This window comes from Manis javanica, chromosome 10 (assembly GCF_040802235.1).
Source record: "Manis javanica isolate MJ-LG chromosome 10, MJ_LKY, whole genome shotgun sequence".
NCBI lineage: Eukaryota > Metazoa > Chordata > Mammalia > Pholidota > Manidae > Manis > Manis javanica.
Genome location: NC_133165.1, coordinates 47,747,555 through 47,768,660, shown reverse-complemented (window position 1 = coordinate 47,768,660; position 21,106 = coordinate 47,747,555). Strand labels below are relative to the sequence as shown.

At 43.9% G+C, this 21,106-nt stretch overlaps 1 long non-coding RNA gene and 1 pseudogene across 1 annotated transcript in view; both read right to left on the bottom strand.

Annotated features, from left to right (window-relative positions):
- LOC108394805 (uncharacterized) overlaps positions 1 to 21,106 on the bottom strand; it is a 53,495-nt gene that overhangs the window by 5,854 nt on the left and 26,535 nt on the right. The window lies entirely within an intron of this gene.
- LOC108394808 (proliferating cell nuclear antigen pseudogene) lies at positions 7,914 to 9,104 on the bottom strand (annotated as a pseudogene).

Genomic DNA, 21,106 nt, shown 5'->3' with positions numbered 1-21,106 from the left:
CCTCTGCCTTAGCTCCACGTCCCATTGGTCCCTAAACATCTCCCCACCCGCCACTACTGACCCCCTAACCCTGGCCGTCATACCCCCCACCCCACCCAGACAGTGGTTCCTGGCCCTGGCTGCATATCAGAATCACCTGGGGGACATCCCAAACATAGAGATGCCCAGGCCATCCCTGGGGACTTGCACTGGGCATCCATAGTGTTTAAAGTTCTCCAGGTGGTCCTGTTCAGCCAAAACTGGGAAAGGCCACTGCCCTTGATCTCTCCCTCCTCTAACCCACTTTCAACCTGGCTCAGCTGCAGGGGCTGGTAAGGTCAGGTGACGGTATGGAGGAGAAGGTGGATCGCCATCTATGGAGGAGCCACAAATCCAGGGTTCTATGTAAAATCTGAGTTTTAAATGTTGACCATAAATTCAAATTCCTTTTTTTGAAAAATAGGGTGTAGAAGTCAATGAAAATAGTTCTGAAGGCAGGTTCAGGCCCATATACTCAGTGGCTTCTGCTTCTAAATGGAGAACAGAGTGATCTTTCTGGTACAAAACTGCTTATATTCTTTGCTTTTAAGATCTTTTGAATTTTGTCCAAAGGATTTGACATGGCATTCAAGGCTCCTCACAAACTGACCTAAATGTGTTTTCCCTACCTGAGCATCTACTACTTCCTCCTAAACCTCTTTATACCATCTCAAACCTGGTTTCAAGCCTCTGGGCCTTTGCATGTGCTGTTCCTTCCACCTGGCGAAATTCACATGCACCCTTTCCAGTGTACAGACCTAGTTTGATGTACATATATAAACATAAATAGTCATGTACCCACCACCACACCCAGAATACCAAATAGTTGCCTGCAACCCAAAATCCCCTCATGCCCCTTGGTAGTCAGCCCCTCAACCCCACACCACCGAGTACTTGGCTCTCCCTATGGTTTCCCAGAATGCCAAGGCCTCACACAGTACGTGAAGCCTTTGAGGAGAGCTGCTTCCACTCAGCAGAAAGCATCTGTGCTGCATGCATGCTGTTCATGTCACTGCTAAGTATGTTCTACAGTTTATCTCTTCTTTCCTTGAGAGGACTTTGGGTTTGTTTTAGGCTTGGGGAGATTATGAAGCCATTAATAAACATTTATGCACAGGTTTTTGTATGAATATAAGTTTTTCATTTAGCTTGGATAAACACCTAGGAGTGAGTTTGTTGCATGGTACGTAAGTGTGTTTACTCTGTAGGAAACTGCCAAGTCACTTTCTAAAGGTAGCTTTACAGCTGCCAGTACTCCCTGTTTGTCATACTCTGGGGTTTTTGTTTTAATGAACTCCCTGTTCATTATCTCAACAACATGAGGGAGTTTGTATCAATCTCCCACTATTAACTCCATTTTACATATGAGAAAACTGAGGCACAACAAGGATAACTCCACAAAAATTAGTGACAGTGCTGGGATTTGAGCCCAGGCAGTCTGGCCCCAGAGTCCATGATCTTCGCCTTTAGTCCCTGTACCGTCCCATCTCTGCTTCAGACACTCAGGGTCCCTGGCATGTGCACGCAACAGGCCGTGCCCACACACAAAGCTGCCAGCCACTGTTTTTGGCATCTTGAGCCCTCAAGTGTACTGTCCCCCACTGTGTGCATCTATCTCCCCGAGGTTGGTGCCTCTCCCCACTCCTTCTGCATCCTTGGTGATGCCCACTCCCATGTCAGTGGCATCAGTGACTGACAAGTGAGTGCATGAACGAATGAATGAATGACCATGCAAGTGAGTGAAGGATGAATAGCTGAACCAGAATAAGAGAGCTGGGTCCCCCAAGGCCCGCACTCCAGGGACTACAAACCACTGTCCAAAAACAAATGTGGCTAAGGATCCAAAAGTTAAATAGTACTTACTGCGCATGCTGGAGCCCCCAGGACAGCTCCACCCTCCTCCCTCCATCTGCCCAGCAGATATGTCTTGGCCCAGGTTCTCTCCCACCCCAGCTCTGGGGACACAGCAAGCACCTGAAGTGAGGACCAGTTTTCAAGCAGGCACAGTGATTTCTTCTCTTCTGTCCACTAGCTTGGCATTCAAGGTGCAGGGGTTTGGAAGGACGGGCTGGCTGCAGGCACCAGTTCCTGAATTATTAACTGGGCTGGAGAGAGAGTTGCTTACAAATGCTGTGCGTCCAGCAGACCGTGGCGGCCCACAGACTTCAAACAGGCCTGGAGCAGGGAGGCCTGTGTGACCAAATCCGAGGCTTCTGCTCCCAGGCACTCCCTCGGCCTCCCTCCGCCAGCCCAGGAGGAAGCCATCTTTCGTGCCTTCTTCACACCATAGTGCCTGTTCAGTTGGATTCAGGCAACTGACCTCTCCTCTTCTGCCCACTCAGAAACCAGTGGACAAAATGGATTGAGTCTGACAATTACAGTTCTTTCTGAGCCAGGAGCTTGCTGGGTAAACCAGACTTCTGGTTTGTGGCTCTTCATGGGCAGGGAGGGGTCTAGGGTGTCCGAGGTTAGGGAAGGGGCTGGACACTAGCCTCAGGCTGATCCCATGGGGAGCTCTGAAATGTTAACTGCCACTCAGACCCAGTCCCACCATCTTTCAGAAGGGGCAGGTCCTTTGTGCCCCACACCCTGGGTAAACATAACCTCCTGGGTAGAATAACTCCTATCCAAGTGAGTCATTAGTGGCAACACTGGACAGGTAGTCTAGGCTGGGATGGTGGGTCCACAGAATTAGCAAGAACCTAGCTCCTTCCATACCTCCACTCTGCAGTCCTTAGGAGAAGGGCCCATCTTCATGGTCCAAGGTAACTGCTCAGGCTCCATCCAACACATCTCCATCCAACACATCAGAGCAGGGGGAGGAAGGAGAGAAGAAAGGTTTGACCCTTCTTTTGTAAGGAGGCTGTATAATTAAGTCCTACACAACATAGCTACATACAGTTATAAGGAAGGTAAAGAAACCTAGTCTTCATTCTAGGAAGCAATGTGCAGGAATAAAAATCAGCCTTCTGATGCTAATAAAGGAGGAAGGAATGGATACTGTCCAGACCATTCTCCCCTCAGAAGCTAAAGAAACCTTTCAACCCTCTGATAAAATCACTCTTTTACTTAAACCCTTTTCAATAGTTGGTGAAAACGGCCGCATTACTTAGCAGCTCTTCTCCATAAGAGGAAGAGTCGGTTTCTCCGCACCAGGAGCCTGGGCCGTCTTGTGATTCACTTTGAGCTGAGAAGGTGATGCTCTGTGGTTCGGAGCCTAGGCCTTAAGGGGCTTGCGGCTTCACACACTCCTCACCCTGCAGCCACCACAGAATGAGACTGGGCTAACTCGTTCCACCTGCTGAGAGCCCCCAGGCGCCCCCAACCGTGCCTGTCAAGCCATCATAAGCCAGTCAGCCCCCTCCCCCCCACGACTAACCACCTGCCCACAGGCACAGGAACAAGCCAGCTGACATCAGCGGGGCCTCACCAGCACCGGAGAAAAGCTCCGATGCCTTTCCCTTGCTCTCAGGATAAAGAAAAAAACCCTCACCATGGCTGCCAAGGGCCTGACTTGGCTGACCACTGTGGCCTCCTCACAAACCTTGCTCCTCCCTGGGATGCCTTCGCTCCGGGAGACCCACTCACCCAGAGACTTGGGCCCACGGTCCCCTTACTGAGCACGTGCAGCGCCCCTTCACTGGTTGCTGCCTACTCCTCCTCCAGAGCTCAGCTGGCATCACTTCCCCAAGGAAGGCTGCCCTGGCCTGCTTACCAGGTCCGGTGCCCGGGGCCCTATGCTCAGGCCACCATGCCCTCTCTTGCACAGCACTTAATGCTGGCTGTGACTCTATGCTTCTTGGGTGATTCTTAGATTAGAATCTGCCGCACGAGTCTAACTCTCCAAGGGCAGGGACTGGGTCTATTTTACTCGTTGCTGTGTCCCCAGAGCCTAGAACACAGTAGGTGTACCACTGTGCCCTAGCATCTAGAACCATGCCTTGCACACAGTAGGTGCTCATTCCCTACTTTTGAATGAGTGAGTTGAATCTCAGTGTTTTAAAGGCAATGCAGTGGAAACTAGTCAAGCTTCAACTGTAATGTTAGTTATTAAAATATGAAAGGTAACAAAATGAGAGCCTACAGAGGTTGAAAGTGCCACACACACACAGACCACACACTCTCACACACATGTGCACACATACACACACTCACCAAGTTTGCCAAGGATAGAAGTGAGTATTGATGGACTTCTCTCTTGGACTTATATGAGTCTTGAGGGCCACCCACTCTCCTCAAGGTACTGTCAGTTTGTAGTTTGTGAAAACTTGCCTAAAATCCCTTTGTTTCTGAGAAAAATCCTTCATTTACATATCACATTGACCAGTGCAAGCAGAGAACAATGTCATCCCAATCTTAGAATTCACAGTGATGCAGGATGAACATGGTTCAGAGCCCTGGGCACAGGTCTCAGCTCCACCACGCACTAGCCACGTGCCCTGGGACACGTGCCTCATCCTGTCTAATCCCATGCCACCATCTGTACAGTGGGGATGAAAACAGCACCTCCTCATGTTATGAGGCATAAACAGGGTCACTGTATAAAGCACATTTGACTCAGTGTGCATGGTAGGCCCACAGTGAGTCATAGATGTGGTCCCAACAGCCCCTGCAGCTGGCCTGACTCCTCAGAGGCAGCACACGATTCAGGTCATGCCCTCACTAGTGTGCTTGTCTTTCTGCCCCCAGGGCCAGCCCAGCCCAACCCAGCCCAGGTCCTAAGCTCAGGGCCTCCCACAATGTGGATGGAGGTGTGTGAAGAAATGAGGACCTGAAGAGGAATGAATGAATTAAACTCATTCACTCATTCCACATTCACTGGGTGCTAAGCCCATGCTTGACCCTAGATGGCAGAGAAGCAAATCAGAAAAAGACACCATGTCTGCCTTCAAGTTGCTCGTAACCTGGGCCAGAAGCTGGAAAGCATCAATCCTTAGGGAATTTCATTCAAACATCCAAACTGCCAGCTACCTGAATTCTGGCAACTCGGGGCCCTGCTCCTGCCCGGCAACAGGCAGTGGAAGCTGGATTCCTTCTGCTCCAAATTCATTTTTTTTGTTTGGCCTATAGGCCATTGAGTTTGCAAACCTGGGCCAGAGGGACAGATAGACAGGTAAACAGAGCAGCAAAGGAGATGATGGAGCCAGGCACTGGGCAGGGTGTGCTGGCAGGAAGGAGGAAGGGGAGGGGACACAGGCTCTGTTCCCACATGGGGTCATGCAGGTGACAATGGATACATGGCCCCTTCCCTGGTTTTTGTTTACCCCAGAGATACATGAAAAGGCTCTAGCAGATCAGTGGTTTATATGCATCTTTTCAAGGCACTTGAAACCATTCTCCCCTCACCCCACCCCAAATGAATGTAGACACATGAAGACAGAAGTAGAGCTCGCCTGGGAGAAGACCCAGGAGCAGGCCAGGGACTGAGCCCATCAGACCCCATCCCCACACCTGTCCCCTTCACGGAGCCCCAGCCACAAGGATCTGGGAAGAACAGTAGAATTAATGGTTCTGACACTTGAGACTCTGAAACTCCATCTCATCAGTCCTCTGAGGTTCAAACCCAGGGGCTGCAAACCCATAAGTGCCAAGCCCAGGCAGGTAAAAAGAATGAGTGCCCATGTGAACCAGACTGACCAGCCAAAGCCTCTTAGACCACACGCTTTCAACCCAGATGCATTTGGGTCACATATCAAGTAATGATTTTTTTTATTCCCATCAAGAAATATGTGCTCTCCCATTTGTCTTGAAATATGTGGCCCTCTTGGTCTTTCACTTTCCTGCTTTTGATAGAGATGTGGATATCAAGAAATAGTCACTTTCTTTCTTACTTCATTGAAGAAAAATGGTATTGCAAAGATGATGACAGACGGAAGCTGCTGCCACAAGGACAGGGAGGTGACAGGGAATAGTGGGGACTGTGGTGAGCTGCAGCATGTAGGCCGTCTAAAGCGCAGCTACCACTAAGCACCAACCAATAGTTGCCTTGCTATTTCCAGAAAATCAGAAACCCAGACTTTTTATGAAAATTCTCCTGATTTTAAAATATTATTTCTAATTTTTTTCTAGATCAAACACTATTCCAACAAAACATATCCATAGATCCAGATTTATGCCAGGAGCCCCCAGTTTGAGACTTTTTCTCTAAGTCTGGCCTATGAAGCTGGCTTTCCTTGAAAACGGGCTGCCTTCCAGATTTGGCAGGATCACGTTTGAGCTGACAACTCAGCAAAAGAGAGGGATGGGATGTCCTTCTTGGGAATCCCATACAAAGTCCTTCCTGCCCCCTGTAGAGAGTAGATGTAATGTATAAGCTGAAACAAGTAGGCAGTTTGAGATTGGGTGGGCTTTAGAAACACGAAGAATGATTTTTTTTTAAAGGATGGCAGGCAGCCAGTTTGACCAGACTGAGAAGGGTTTAAACCAACACCCTGAGGGTTTGTACCAGAAAACATAAACTACAACAGTCCCTGGATTTTTCTAAAACAAATCCAGTGTGTTCCCAGCACCCAACTTATACCTTCAGTGGCTCCCCATTGCCCTCAGGGTAAAGTCCAGATGTAAATGCCTTAAGGAATAAGGAATTCAATGCCTTCCAGGATCCAGCCTCTTATCTTATCGATACCACACATGTCCCAATCTCCTTACAATACCCACAATAGTACTTTTCCTTCTCTCTTTTCTGGGGCTTTTTACAAATTTCCTCTCTACCTGGAACATCCTCCCTCTTCCCTTCTTCTCCTACCCCAGTTTCACCGTAAAACTCAATTCAGGTGTCCCCTCCACGAGGAAGTCTTACCTGATCACACCTCAGGATGAACTTAGGTATCCATTCTCTGGACTCTCACTACCTTCTGCTTGGCTCCATCTTTGTCTAAGTCACTTGGACTGTAACCGTCCATTTCCGTGACAGTTTTCTCCTCTAGCAGGACAATATTCCCAGTGCTTAACACAGAGTAGGCATTAGGTAAATGTGTGCTCAGGAAAGGAGGCGAGAAATGGAATAAACCCCCATCCTACAAACGCTGTGGGGTATACAGTGCCCTGAAAATAGAGGCCTCAGTGGGGCTCAAAGTCCCTTCCATTACTTGGACCTCAAAGAATCACAGTCATTTCAAAGATGGTAGGACTGCTACTCAGAGAAGGACAGAATTTATCAATGGTTACACAGCAACATGCAGACGAAATCCTGATGGAAATGCACATCAGCACTCTGCCCCGCCAAGGGGTCAGGAGAAGCCAAGGGGACAGGGCTGCTGCTGGCGGTGGAGCAGACAGACACAGAAGGTATTTGCGCTTCTATGCTTTCGTGGGCATTGCCCCCATCAATTATTCATCAGGAAATCTGCTTGAGGTAGTGTCTTAGTCTTAATTTTCAATTCCCCTAATGCTGGCCAATTTTCTGCCAAAAACCTCTCAATTATTAATGTTTCTAAAACAATATTTGTTTTCTCTGCATCTAGCAACAAGCCAAAGCATCAGAGCTAGTGATCCTGCCCTGAAATTCCCAGGGAGACTCCTGACTTGCTGATGAAGCACTTCAAAGGGGTCAGGGGTATGTGAAGCTGCACCAGTGGCCAGTCTGAGACCATTAAGCCCATGCAGAGACAGGTACTTATAGGGGTCCCTGCAATCAGGAACTCCCTAGACAAAAGAAACTATAATAATAGCAAAAAAAAATTACCACGTATTAGTCTCTTAGGTGCTGAGCATAGGGCTAAACACTTTACTTTTACTTAACTTTTTTTTTAATTCAAATGACTTTTATTTAAATTGAAAACAATTCTTAAAACTACATTTAGAGTCAACACCTATGTTTTATAAAAATCACACAGGAGTATTTATAGGTAGGGCAGAAGTATCTTAAATTTATTAAGACAAGATTTGACTTTGGATTTGTTTCTTTAAACAAATTTGTAGAGAATGGAGAAAAATACGTTATTTATAGAAAACAATCTATCTGCATATGTATTCAGAGGGACAAATTTGGTTGAAGAAAAGACTTAAATATACACTGGTATCTCAGAAGCAGTTCTCAAAGAGCTAGTTTTATTTTCTTGGATTTTAAGAATGTCTAAGATCCTTCTTCATCCTCCATCTTGGGAGCCAGATATTATGTTAAATGTCCCATATAAGTAATTTTATACTCTACACAAAGGAGGACGTCTGGAAACACATTGAATGTTACTGCAGGAGAGGACAGAGTGGCTTTTGTAAAGAAATTCAGGGACCACAGTGCAAGTTAGCCAAACTGGCTCGTTCATCTTCAGGGTAACAGCTGCTTTTTCTTTATCGGCATTACTTGTTTGCAGCACCTTAATATTTCCATTTCCAAGTTCTTCATTTGCAGAAAATTTTACACGGTCTTTTGCACAGGAAATTATGAGAGCCATCTTCAATATGACAGATCTTGGTGTGCCCCTGCAAACCCACCAGAAGCTACTTCACTGCACAACCTACTGTTCTGGAATTCTGAGTGGTTCACCATCTAAATCCTTTAACTTCATTTCATAGTATGAAACCTTTTCTTGATTAGATGCTTGGAATACTAGTGCCAAGGTATCCACATTTTCTCTAGCCCTTAGTGCAATGATGTCTTCACTGCCAGCTCATTTTAGTACTTTGGATGTGCTGGTGGGATTCACGCCCGTGGCCAAGTATCAGTCACAGTGGTACATGTCAAAGCCTTCAGAGTTCAGGGTGAGCCACATCAGGGAGACGTGGGACACCTGCATGCTCTGCAGGGTCACTGAACTCAAGCTGATGTCCCAGCAGGCCACACGGATGAGGTTCTTAAGCACGTCCAGCACCTTCTTCAGGAAGGAGGACTTGACCAGGTGTGCCCCAACATGGTGGCGGACCCACAACAATGTGGCTTAAGGCAGAGGAAGAAGGAAGGTATCACTGGCTTAGACACCACAGGATGAGGGCAGGCAGGTGAATGCAGAGGTAGAGCCTGAGACCAAAGTCACAACCTACTTATTTAACCTTTATAAAACCTCCGTGGGTAAGATTTATTATTCCCGTTTTACAGATGAGGATACAGACTAAGGGAGGCCCAATCTTTGCTCTCAATTCCACAGCAAATCAATGAAGAGAATGGGATTTGGACACAAATCTATATGGCCCCATGGCCAGTACATTCTCAACCTTGACACAATAGTGCCACCTGGCATTTCAGTCACATATGAGGAAGAACTTTCTGGAAGCATATTATATTCCCCTCAAAAAACATTTTGAACAAGCCATTGCTGGAAGGGAGATATGAATGAGAGGAAAGGCTGGAGGCGGCGATCTTGCAAGTCCCTGGAAGGGGCTGCTCTCCTAAATTCTAACACAACCCAGACCAGCTTGGTCTTGTCAGTGGAAGGAGGGTATGCGACAATCTCCCTAAGCAGTTGCAAAAGGTATCTGCGTGCCAACTTTAACACTCAAACTCAGTCATGGGAACAGAGCATGGTGGTGAGACTGGAGCCTAGCAGAATAGAGGACCCAGGTTTCAGAGTCAGACCAGCCTAGGAGGGTGTCCCCAGCTAAACCACCTATCCATGCCTCACTTTGCCACATCCGCAAATTGCAGTAATACCAGCCTCCCTCACAGGGGCATCTGAGATAATGCCTATTAAAACCCTGCCACCCAGTGAGAGAGCAACCAGTGCCAGCCTCTCTTTCCCTTCCCCTCAGATAAGCAAGGCTGACATTTTCAAAAAGACTTGCTTAAAAAAAGAGGGGGAGGGCAGAAAGGAAACAAACAGAAAATGTAACTTATTTTTCAAGGCCCTTAAGTTGCAAGGGAAAAAAATCCACTCGAAAGATGTGAAGCAAAAGGAAGAGGTGATGGAGAAAAGGAACAGCTTCGTGAGGACAGAGCCATCCTCCACAGGACATGGGACACAGTAGGGTCCTGCAGAGCCTCACAGGTGAGGGAGCCCACCCCAGAAGAGGACTGTTCTCTCTTGGGAACTCCAGTTTCTTGTTTTCCAGCCCCTACCTGTGCCTGCTTCCCTCTCCTCCCTCTGCAAACTTTCCCAGCCTCTCTGCAGAGGGAAGGGGGGCACCTCATGGCTCCCTGGTTTTTGAGCCTTCTTTGAAGTGCTCAGCAGCCTGAGCCACATCTTTTAAGCCTCATTTCCAAAGTTTGATTGGCCCAGCTTACTGTCAGGTATACATCCAGGGCCAATCAGATGGGGTAGAGGGGGTTACTCCGTATAAACATTGCTTCTGGAGCCTTTGTCATTGAGGAAATACAATGTAAAACCACACTAAGAATCCACTCTTCCCACACCCCTGCCGAGTAGAAGGGCTGCAATTCAAGGCCCAACAAAGACCACATAGTGGCAAGCCCATATGGCAATGGGGATGCCCAAACCCTGTGAGTGGGAGTGTGAAACAGTACGTCCACCTTGGAATATTTGTTTGGCAGAATCTGCCAAAGCTAAATACACCCCTACCAATTCCACTCCTGGATATATACCCAAGAGAAATGATTGCTTATGTCCACCACTGTCCATGGCAACCCCAAACTTGAAACAACCCAGATATTCACCAACACTTAAGTGGATAAGTTGGTTATTTATACAATGGAATTTCTCACAGTATCAGGAAAAGGATGAACCAATGCCACACACAACACAGATGAATTCAGCAGAAGAAGCCATGATTTCCAAAATTTATCAGTGGTGATAGAGACCATAACATAGGTTATCTTTGAGGAGTATCGACTGGGAAAGGGCACAAGGGAGCCTTCTTGGGTATTGTAAATGTTCTCCATCTTTATTCTTGGTGGTGGTTGTACAAAAAATCATCAGCTGAACCCTTAAGATTTGTGCCCTTTACCATATGTAATACCTCAATTTAAAAAAAGTGTATTGCCATAATACATAGAAATATAGAATCAACTATACAACATACAATCACCTGTTTGAAACAGATAAGAATGAAAGGAGTTAAGCCTAAGATATATATACTTACATACATATATATATATTTACGTATTATATACATGCATGTATATTATATACTTATATTTACATGAAAAAAGAGAGAAAGAGAAGAAATCTGAACTGTATTTTAGGAACCATTGTTGTCTTCCCCAACAACCCCAAGGGATGGAGATTTGTGACCTTTTTGTTCAGTGAATAGAATGCTACCTTGTGCTTAATAAGAGAGTTCAATATTTGTTGATTATGGGAATTAAGAAATGAATAACAGGTCATGCTCAGCCCTTACTCAGTTCAGGCTATCGTAACATAATAACCATAGCCTTGAAGGGAATTAAACAGCAGAAATTTACTTTCTCATGGTCCTGGAGGCTAGCAGTCCAAGGTCAGAGTGCCGACATGATCAAGTCCTGCTGCGAGCTCTCTCCCGGCTTGCAGATGGCCACCTTCTCACTGGTGCTCATCTGGCCTTTTCTTGGTGCATGCTCATGCTCCTCGGCCTCTTCTTCAGATTTGGTAAGATTGACCTATCAATTTTATGACCTCATTTTATCTCCCAAAAGCCCTATCTCCAATTATAGTCACACTAGGTGTTAGGGCTTCAACATATGAATTTTAAGGGGATGCAGTTCAGCCCATAGCAGCTCTAATCTCTTTACTCCTCATATCAGTCCTCAGAGGTGGGTATTATCATCCCCACTTTATAGGTAGGAAAACTGAGGCTCCAAGAAGCCATATGACTGGGTCAAAGGCACATAGCCCAGAAGAGGCAGAGAAAGAATTCAAACCAGGTTTGGCTTCCCTGCACCCTGCACCATTCACCTGTACCTGCTGCTTCCTCTGCTGGGAGCGCTCTTCCATGGCCAGCCCCATCTCTATCTCCATTGTCTCCTCCTCAAAGGGGGCTTCCCTGACCTCCCTCCCTATAACAGACACCTCCTGCTTCTCAGTTACTATTACCCTGTTCCCTTCATTTCCTTTGTAACCCATGGAACATTCTAAAGTTACCTCCTGCCCACCTGTCCAGATGCAGGCAAAATGATGGCGGTTCAGGAAGGCTGCTGTTTGAGAGTCAGGGAAGTCCCTGGAAATGACTTCAGCCTCAAAGTAACAATGACTTCTAAAGGGATGATCACAAATGCATAGAAAATCAATTTGCCAAGTAACCAATTCACCAAAAAGTCCTATTGTAGCCAGAGGGAGAGGATATCCCTACACCAGCCCACTGGTGACTTTGCCCTCAAAACAACTGAGAATGTGCTGCTGAGGCCTCCTTTCCTACAGCTGCTATGGCCACAGCCCTGGGACAGGGCAGTGGAAGGGACTGGCCCCCTGACCAGCTCTCAGGCAACTGGACTCATCACAAACACATGCTCCCCAGCCAAAGGGCCACTGCCATGCCAGTCTGTGCGAATCAGAACCAGGGCTAGGGTGAGGCAACTGAGGCATCTGCTTTGTATATAATTAGAGGGCTCACAAAAACTCCAAAACACAGATAAACATTTTAATGCAGTATTTCTAAAAATCAAAATTAATGCAAACATTCTATGAGAAACAAAATAAAAACATTTTAAATTAAGACAAGGCAGGTAACAGTGCTGTGGCAAGCCATACTGGAGCATAACGCAAAAGGAAAAGTCAATAATACTGATCCTGTCTTTTTTAAAAATGTTTTGAACTTTGTTCATCCTGGATATTTTTTGCATCAACTTTGATTTTTAAAAATATTGCACTGAAATATTACATATTGACATATGCTTCCTGGAAGATAAATCAGGTGCTCTTTTCCCTAATCTCCCTACTTAGCACCACTAAAAAATCTGGTCATTATATATAAAACAATCATGAGGCTCTGAAAGGTAGAGAATAGGCAAAATAACTAAGGACACTAGGACCCAAGGCACAACATGAGAGTGAGTTCCCTGGGTTTTATTTTTGCCTCATATATCCCAGACTTAGAGATAAAGAAGCCAGCAAGCAATCCAGAAATACCATCAGGCACAGACAAAAGCCCCAACAAAGTTGGTTCTTTCTAGCCAAAGAAACAGGAAAGAAAAACAAGGCAGAAAGTGTTTAGATAATAACCACTCTACTCCAGCCAAACACCATCACTCAGCCCTGCCCACACCCATGCCAGCAAGGCTGAGTGGGTAGCCTATATTATCACCCTCCTCAGGCTGAAACAGGTCACCCAATCTCTCCCAGGGTCAAGTAAAGAACTTTATCCCCAAGGGGTAGTAAAGAGCTCCCATCATACACAAAATCAATGAAGACCACATGGATAAACTGAACTTCCATCAAACACTAATGGAGCTCCTTTCACTTTCCCCAAGCTAGAAGTTTCACCACTGTCCACTGATAATGACTTCATGGTTTCAGTGAAGGTCAAGTGGGCATCAAAAGTAAGAGTTCTAGGCTTCTCCATCCATGGAGATATCAGTGGAGGCCTAATGAAGAAGTGGACTCCTAGCAATACCCAGCAGTAAGAAGGAGCCTCCCCACTTAGGTGTCAACAGAGGTCAAGTGGGGAGCCTGGGCTTCTATCCCCACATGGCAGTAATGAGTCTAGGACCCTCCGATCCCCTTTTGGGGAGTCAGAGGAAGCCAACTGAAACAAAAGGTTCAAATAAAATTCAGAGTCTCATAATACGAAAATATCCAAGTTTCAATTGAAAATCACTCATCATACCAACAACCATGAATATATCAACTTGAATGAAAAAAGATAATCAACAGATGCCTACAATGATATCACAGAGATATTATAATTATCTAACAAAGATTTTAGAGCAGCAATCATAGAAATGCTTGCAAGAGCAATTATTTTAAGTGGAGTCACTTAAAACAAATGAATACATACAAAGTGTCAACAAAGAAATAAAACATCTTAGCAAAGATACAGAAGATATGGGGAACAAACTGGAAAGTATAGAATTGAAAAATTACAGTAAATGAAATAAAAGAACTCAATGGATAGGCTCAACTGCAGAAAAGAGGAAACAGAGAGAAGAATCAGTGAACATGAAGATAGGACAATAGAAATTACCCAATCTGAATAAATGGAGAGAAAACAGACTTTAAAAAAGCAGAGCCTCCAGGACCTCTGGGGCTATAACAAAAGGTCTAACACTGGAGTCCCAGAAGAGGAGAGAGACGGTGGGGCTGAAAAAGTAATTGGAGATATAAAGGCAGAAAACTTCCCAAAGTTGGCAAAAGATGTAAACATACAGGTTCAAGAAGCTCAAATCCCAAACAGACTAAAACCAGCCAAAGAAATCCATATCAAAATATATCATATTCAACTCTGAAAACTAAAGAAAATGAAAAAAAATATTGAAAGCAGTGAGAAAAACAATAGTTTACCTTTGGGGAAAAATAATTCAAATGACTGTAATTTCTCATCAGAAGCTACAAAGTCTAGAAGGAAGTAATACATTTTTTCAAGTGCTGTAAGAAAAGAACGGTCAACCCAAAATTCTATGCCCAGCAAAAATATCCTTCAGGAACAAAAAAAATCAAGACATTCTGAGATAAAGGAAAATTAAATAAATTGTTACTGCAGACCTACTTTAAAAGAATGGCTAAAGAAAATTCTCTAAACAGAAAGGAAATGATAAAAGTAGGAAACTTGAAACATCAAGATGGAAAAAGAGCAATAAAAGAGTAAAATACATGCAAATGGAATGTTTTATTTTCCTCTTTAATTTTCTACATCATATTTGATGGTTGATTCAAAATGACAACACTATCTAATGAGTTTCTAAATGTATGTAGAAGAAATATTTAAGACAGTTATAAAGAGGGTGGGTAAGAAAGTTTCTGTGATATGACTGCCCTTGCACTGTTCACCATGTAATAACTTACTCACTATGTAAGAACTTGTTCACCATATAAGAACTTGTGCGTTATGCTTCAGAAGATTGGAGACTGTTGAGAATTAGGCTTGGGGTTGATTAATGATTGTGCATTGAGTCCCCTATACAGAATTTTATTGTTGTGAACAACCATTTGATCAATAAATATGAGAGATGCCCTTTAAAAAAATAAATAAATATCAAGGTCGAATTGAGATGAAAAAAGGAGTTACTTGACAGCTTCTTGCTTAGATAACTACCTTGTAAATCTGAAATGAATTAACAATTTTTGATTTTCTAATGTCCTAAAAATGTGCAAAATACTATCAATTAAAAGCTGCATGCAAAAAATATAAATAAATAAATAAATAAATAAATAAATAAAGAGAGTGGGTAAAAGGAAATAAAGGGATGAAAGTTTTCTACATTTCACTTGAACTTGTAAAATATTGACACCTAGTAGACTATTAAAAATGATGTGTGTGTGTGTATGTAATACTTCCAGAGAAAGCAATTAAAAAGGCATTCAAAGATATACACTCACAAATGCTATAGAATGATCAAAATGGAATTCTAAAAATTATTCATATAATCCACAGGATGTCAGGAAAAAGAAAACTGGGAAATGAAAAATAAAACAATAAAAATAAAAACGCAACTCCCTCTTAACAGCACTAAATTATGTTTTCTACCTTTATCTTGCATCTACCCACCACTTCAGCATTTTATTTAAAAAAATAAATAATAAAATAAGGGAGAAATGTGGGATTCACATATAAATCAAGTATAAAAATCAAATGTATACTCATATCTGACCCGACTGTTTATAGTTCATGATGCATGATCAAAACCGAAAGTTTCTGTGATGACTGCCCTTGCACTGTTCACCATGTAAGAACTTATTCACTATGTAAGAACTTGTTCACCATGTAAGAATTTGTTCATTATGCTTCAAAAGATTGGAGACTGTTGAGAATTAGGCTTGGGGTTGATTAATGATTGTGCATTGAGTCCCCTATACAGAATTTTATTGTTGTGAACAACCATTTGATCAATAAATATGAGAGATGCCTTCTCAAAAAAAATAAATAAAATAAAAATTAAAAAAATAAAAAGGCAACTTACGTCCTAATATATCAGTAATTATATAAATATAGGTAGGCTAAATACATCAATTAGAAAACAGAGATCAGCTGAGTGACTTAATTACATACTATCTACAAGAAATTACCTTCAGATATAACAACATAGGAAGGCTAAAAGTAAAAAAATACAAATACATGTATCCTCCTGAGAGCCTTATCCAAAAAATCAAGATATATTAATATCAGATAAAGTAGACCCTTCAGAGCAAAAATAATTACCAGAGACAGAAAGGAACACTTATACCAAGATCAGAGTCCATCTACCAAGAAGACAGCAATCCTGAATGTACACGTACCAAGAGCTAAAAAATACGTGCCCCAAAAACTGACTGAAAGGAGAAACAAATACAAAATCACAGCTGGAGACTTCAACACCCCATCTTAACAACTGATGACAAAACTAGTCAGATAATCAGCAAATAAATTTAAAAAAACAACAATATCATCAACCAGTAGATTGTAGTTGACATTTATAGAACATTCAAGCCAACATTAGCATAATGTTTTCAAGGGCCCACAGAACATACACCCAAATAAACCATATCCTAGGCTATAAAACAAACATCAAAAGGATAATAATAAAGGAATTCTACAAACAACACACAGTCTATAACACAAATTTTAAAAGAACTTAAATCATACCGAATGTGTCCTATGACTGTAGTGGAATCAAACCAGAAATCAGTAACAGAAAGAAAACAGTAAAATCTCCAAACATTTGGAGACCAAATAACACAATTCTAAATAATCCTTGTGCCAAAGGAGAAGTCTCAAGGGAAATTTTAAAAATACATTTAATTACAATGAAAGTACAATACAACAAAACTTGGACACCAATCAGTAAATGTTGAAAGAGAATTTATAGCACTAAATGTTTATGTGAAAAAAGGAAAACTCTCAAGCAATAATCTTAGCTACCATCACAAGAACTTAGATAAAAAGAGCAAGTGCTGGAAGAAAAGCACAAAGCAGAAGAAAGATAAAAACAGAAATCAAGAAAACTGAAAACAGAAAAACAGAAAAAATCAATGAAACATAAAACCTCTGAAAAATATCAATGAAACTGACAAACATCTAGGAAGACTGAAAAAACAAGAACAGGAAAGAAATAGATTCCCAATATCAGGAATAAAACAGAAGTATTAAGAGAGCCTGCAAACATCAAAAGGATAATAATAAAGGAATACTACAAACAACACACACAGTCTACATCACAAATTTGATAAATGAAATGAATAATTCCTTGAAAAGCACAAACAACCAAAACTCACCCAAACTGGAATAGGTAATTTGAATAGCTGTGTAACTATTTTTTAAAAAGTGAATAAGTAATTTTAAATTTCCCCAAAAAAGTTTCCAGACACAGATAGTTTCACTGGAGAATTCTGTCAAACATTTAAAGAAAAAAATAATAACAATTCTATACAATCTTTTCCAGAAAAAAGAGGAAGGTGGAGGAGGAAAAGATGGCAGCATGAGTAGGGTGGCAGAATTCTCCTCCCAAAACCATATATATTTTGAAATACAGCAGATACAAATATGCCTAAAAGAGTGACAAGAAGATACAGTACACCAGCCAGCCTACATCTGCAAGAACCCAATATCTCACAGAAAAGGGTAAGATACAAAGCCATGACCCAGCGGGACCTGAGCACTCCTCCCACCCTAGCTCATGGCAGGAGGAAAAGAATCAGAGTGGGGAAGGAATGGAAGCATAGGACTGCTACATAACCAGCCCTAGTAATCTGTCCCAGGAGCACAGACACATATTGCATGGTGCTCTGGATATTAGAGGAACAGAAAAGCAAAATCCAAGACTAAGACTGAAAACAGGTTCCCACAGCCAGCTGCCATTGGACAAAAGAAAAGCAGGTGCTTTAAAAGTCTTAAAGGGAAAAGGGTTTAACAGGTGGACAAAACTGTCCTGGCACACTCAGCCCAGCAGGCTGGAAAATTTAAGGAACTTCAGGTGCCCTAACCCCTTGGTTGGCAATGTACTCCAAGGCCCCACATGGTAATAAGCACCCTGCCATTCCTTCCCCCTGGCCAGCACTGCAAGCAAACCGACTGACCCACCATTGCTGCAGAACAGCTGGGAAGCAGCCCCACCTACAGCAACCACACAGCTTAACACATAGGCTTCTGCCAGCACATGGCTAACTAGCCCAGACCCAGAGGCTGCTCCCTGTGCATGGTTGACCGGCACAGACAGTGGAGATGGGTGCAGAGGCCAGAAGGTAAGAAGGGGCTTGTTCTCACAGCAGAACACATGCTGCTCACCTGCAAACCCCACTAGTGCTGTAGGCCATCCTGAGGGCCATCCCACCCATAACAGTTTAGGAGATTAACCCAGAGTCCGTTCCCTGTGTGCAGTTGACAGGCACAGAGAGAGTAGATGGACAAAGAGACCAGGAGGCATGAAGGGGCCTTGTCCTTGAAGCAGACACATACATTGCTGGCCTGTGACCCTTGCCAGAGCCCCAGGCCATCCTGGAGGCCACCCCACCCAAAACAGATTAGGGGATTAACCCAGAGGCTGCTCCCTGGATGCAGTTGAAAAGCACAGACAGAGGAGACAGACGAGGAGACCAGGAGGCATGAAGGGGCCTTGTCCTTGTGGCAGACACATGGGTTGCTGGCTTGTGACCCCCACCAGTGCCCCATACCATCCTGAGGGCATCCCTACCCACAGTAGCCTAGAAAATTAACCCAGAGGCTGCTCCGTGCCTGTGGTTGACAGGCACAGACAGAGGAGATGGACAAGGAGACTGAGAGGCATGAAGGGGCCTTGTCCTTGTGGCAGACATGTGTTGCTGGGCTGCAACCCCCGCCAGTGCCCCCAGGCCATTCTGAGGGCCAACCCACCCACAGAAGCTCAGCAGATTAATCAAGAGACTGCTCCCTGTGTGCAGTTAACCAGCACAGACAGCGAAGACAGGCAAGGTAACTGGCAAGCAGGAAGGGACATTGTTCTCCCAGCTGATACATGTGCCACTTGCTGGTGACCACACTCATTGCCATGAAAAGGCAGAAGAACCTTGTTCAGTCCAAAAATCCCCCAAACACCAGAGAGAGGGCTTGGTGAGACTTAAATCACCAATCTTCCTGAAAAAGAATTCAAAATTAAAGTCATAAGCATGCTAATGGAGCTACCGAGAAATATTCAAGAGCTAAGGGATGAATTCAGGAGGGAGATGACAGAAATGAAACAAACAATGGAAGGATTTAGGAGCAGAATGGATGAGTTGGAAGAGACTGTTAATAGAACAGAAATCAGAGAACAGGAATACAGAGAAGCTGAGGCAGAGAGAGATAAAAGGATCTCTAGGAATGAAAGATTATTAAGAGAACTGTGTGATCAACCCAAATGGAACAATATTCACATTAGAGGGGTAGCAGAAGAAGAAGAGAAAGAAAAAGGGACAGAAAATATCTTTGAAGAAATAATTCTCAAAAACTTCCCCAATCTGGGGAAGGAGATAGTCTCTCATACCATAGAAGGCCACAGATAACCCAACACACGGGACCCAAGGAGGACAACACCAAGACATATGATAATTAAAATGGCAAAGATCAAAGGCAAGGACAGAGTATTAAAAGCAGCCAGAGAGAGAAAAAAGATCACCTACAAAGGAATACCCATCAGGATATCATCAGACTTCTCAGCAGAAACCCTACAGGCCAGAGGGAATGGCATGATATATTCAATGCAATGAAACAGAAGGATCTCAAACCAAGAATACTGTATCCAGCAAGATTATCATTTAAATTTGAAAGACGGTTTAAACAATTACAAGATAAGCAAAAGTTGAGGGACTTTCCCTCCCACAAACCATCTCTACAATGTATTTTAAAGGGACTGCTCTAGATGGAAGTATGCGTAAGGCTAAATAGCTGCCACCAGAGAAAATAAAACCACAGCAAAGAAAGTAGACCAACCAAATACTAACTAAATGCAAAATAAAATCAGCTATCCACAAAATCAGTCAAGGGAAACACAAAGACTATAGAATAAAACACCTAACATAGGTGAAGGAGAAACAAAAACAAGGGAGAGAAAAAATCATCAAACTGTTTATAATAGCATAATAAGTCACTTAAGTTAGACAGTTAGTAAAGAAGATGCCCTTGAACCTTTGGTAACCTTTATATTTGTACACAAAGCCTGCAATGGCAATAAGTACACATCTATCGATAATCACCCTAAATGTAAATGGACTGAATGCACAAATCAAAAGACACAGACTAGGGGAGGAAATGGCCTCTCAGACCACAGAGGTACACAGAACTCCCATGACAGAGTAATAGAATGGATAAAAAAGCAAGACCCGGCAGAGCCAAGATGGCAGCATGAGTAGTACAGTGGGAACCTCCTCCCAAAAAAATATATATTTTTGAAACTACAACAAATACAACTAATCCTAAAAGAGAGACCATAAGACACAGGACAACAGCCAGACTACATCCACACGTGCAAGAGCCCAGAGTCTGGTGAAAGGGGTAAGATACAAGCCCAAGACCAGCGGGACCCGAGCGCCCCTCACCACAGCTCCCAGCGGGAGGAGAGGAGTTGGAGCAGGGAGGGAGAGGGAGCCCAGGACTGCTAAACACCCAGCCCTAGCCATCCGCACCAGAGTGCAGACACAGTGCATGCATGGAGGGCTGGAAACTAGGGAAACAGGGCAGCAAGATCTCTGAGCGGGTCCCGAAGCTGATGCCCCTGTGACAAAGAAAAGTGAGTGCTTTTTGAAAGTCTTAAAGGGACAGGGACGCAACAGCTGGACGGAAACAACCCAGGTCACAGTCCAGAAGCTAGAAATTTCAGGGAAACCCAGGCGCACTAACCCCCTGGGCAACAGCTCTGAGACCCCTCACGGAGGTAAACAGCCAAACAGCATCCCATCCATTGCCCCTCCGGGGCACTGCCATAGCAGAGAAGCAGCCTGTGGCTGGCCACACCCTCAGCAAAGGGGCTTCCTCCATACCAACCAGGCAAGACACAAAGACCCAGTGTACACGCAATTGCCCAACACAAACCACTAGGGGTCGCAGTTGTCCCAGTAAAGAAAGGCCAGGAGCAAGTGGAAAGTTTGGCTCTCCCAGCTGAAAGTCAATAGCACCTACCAACATGAAAAGGCAAAAAGATTTG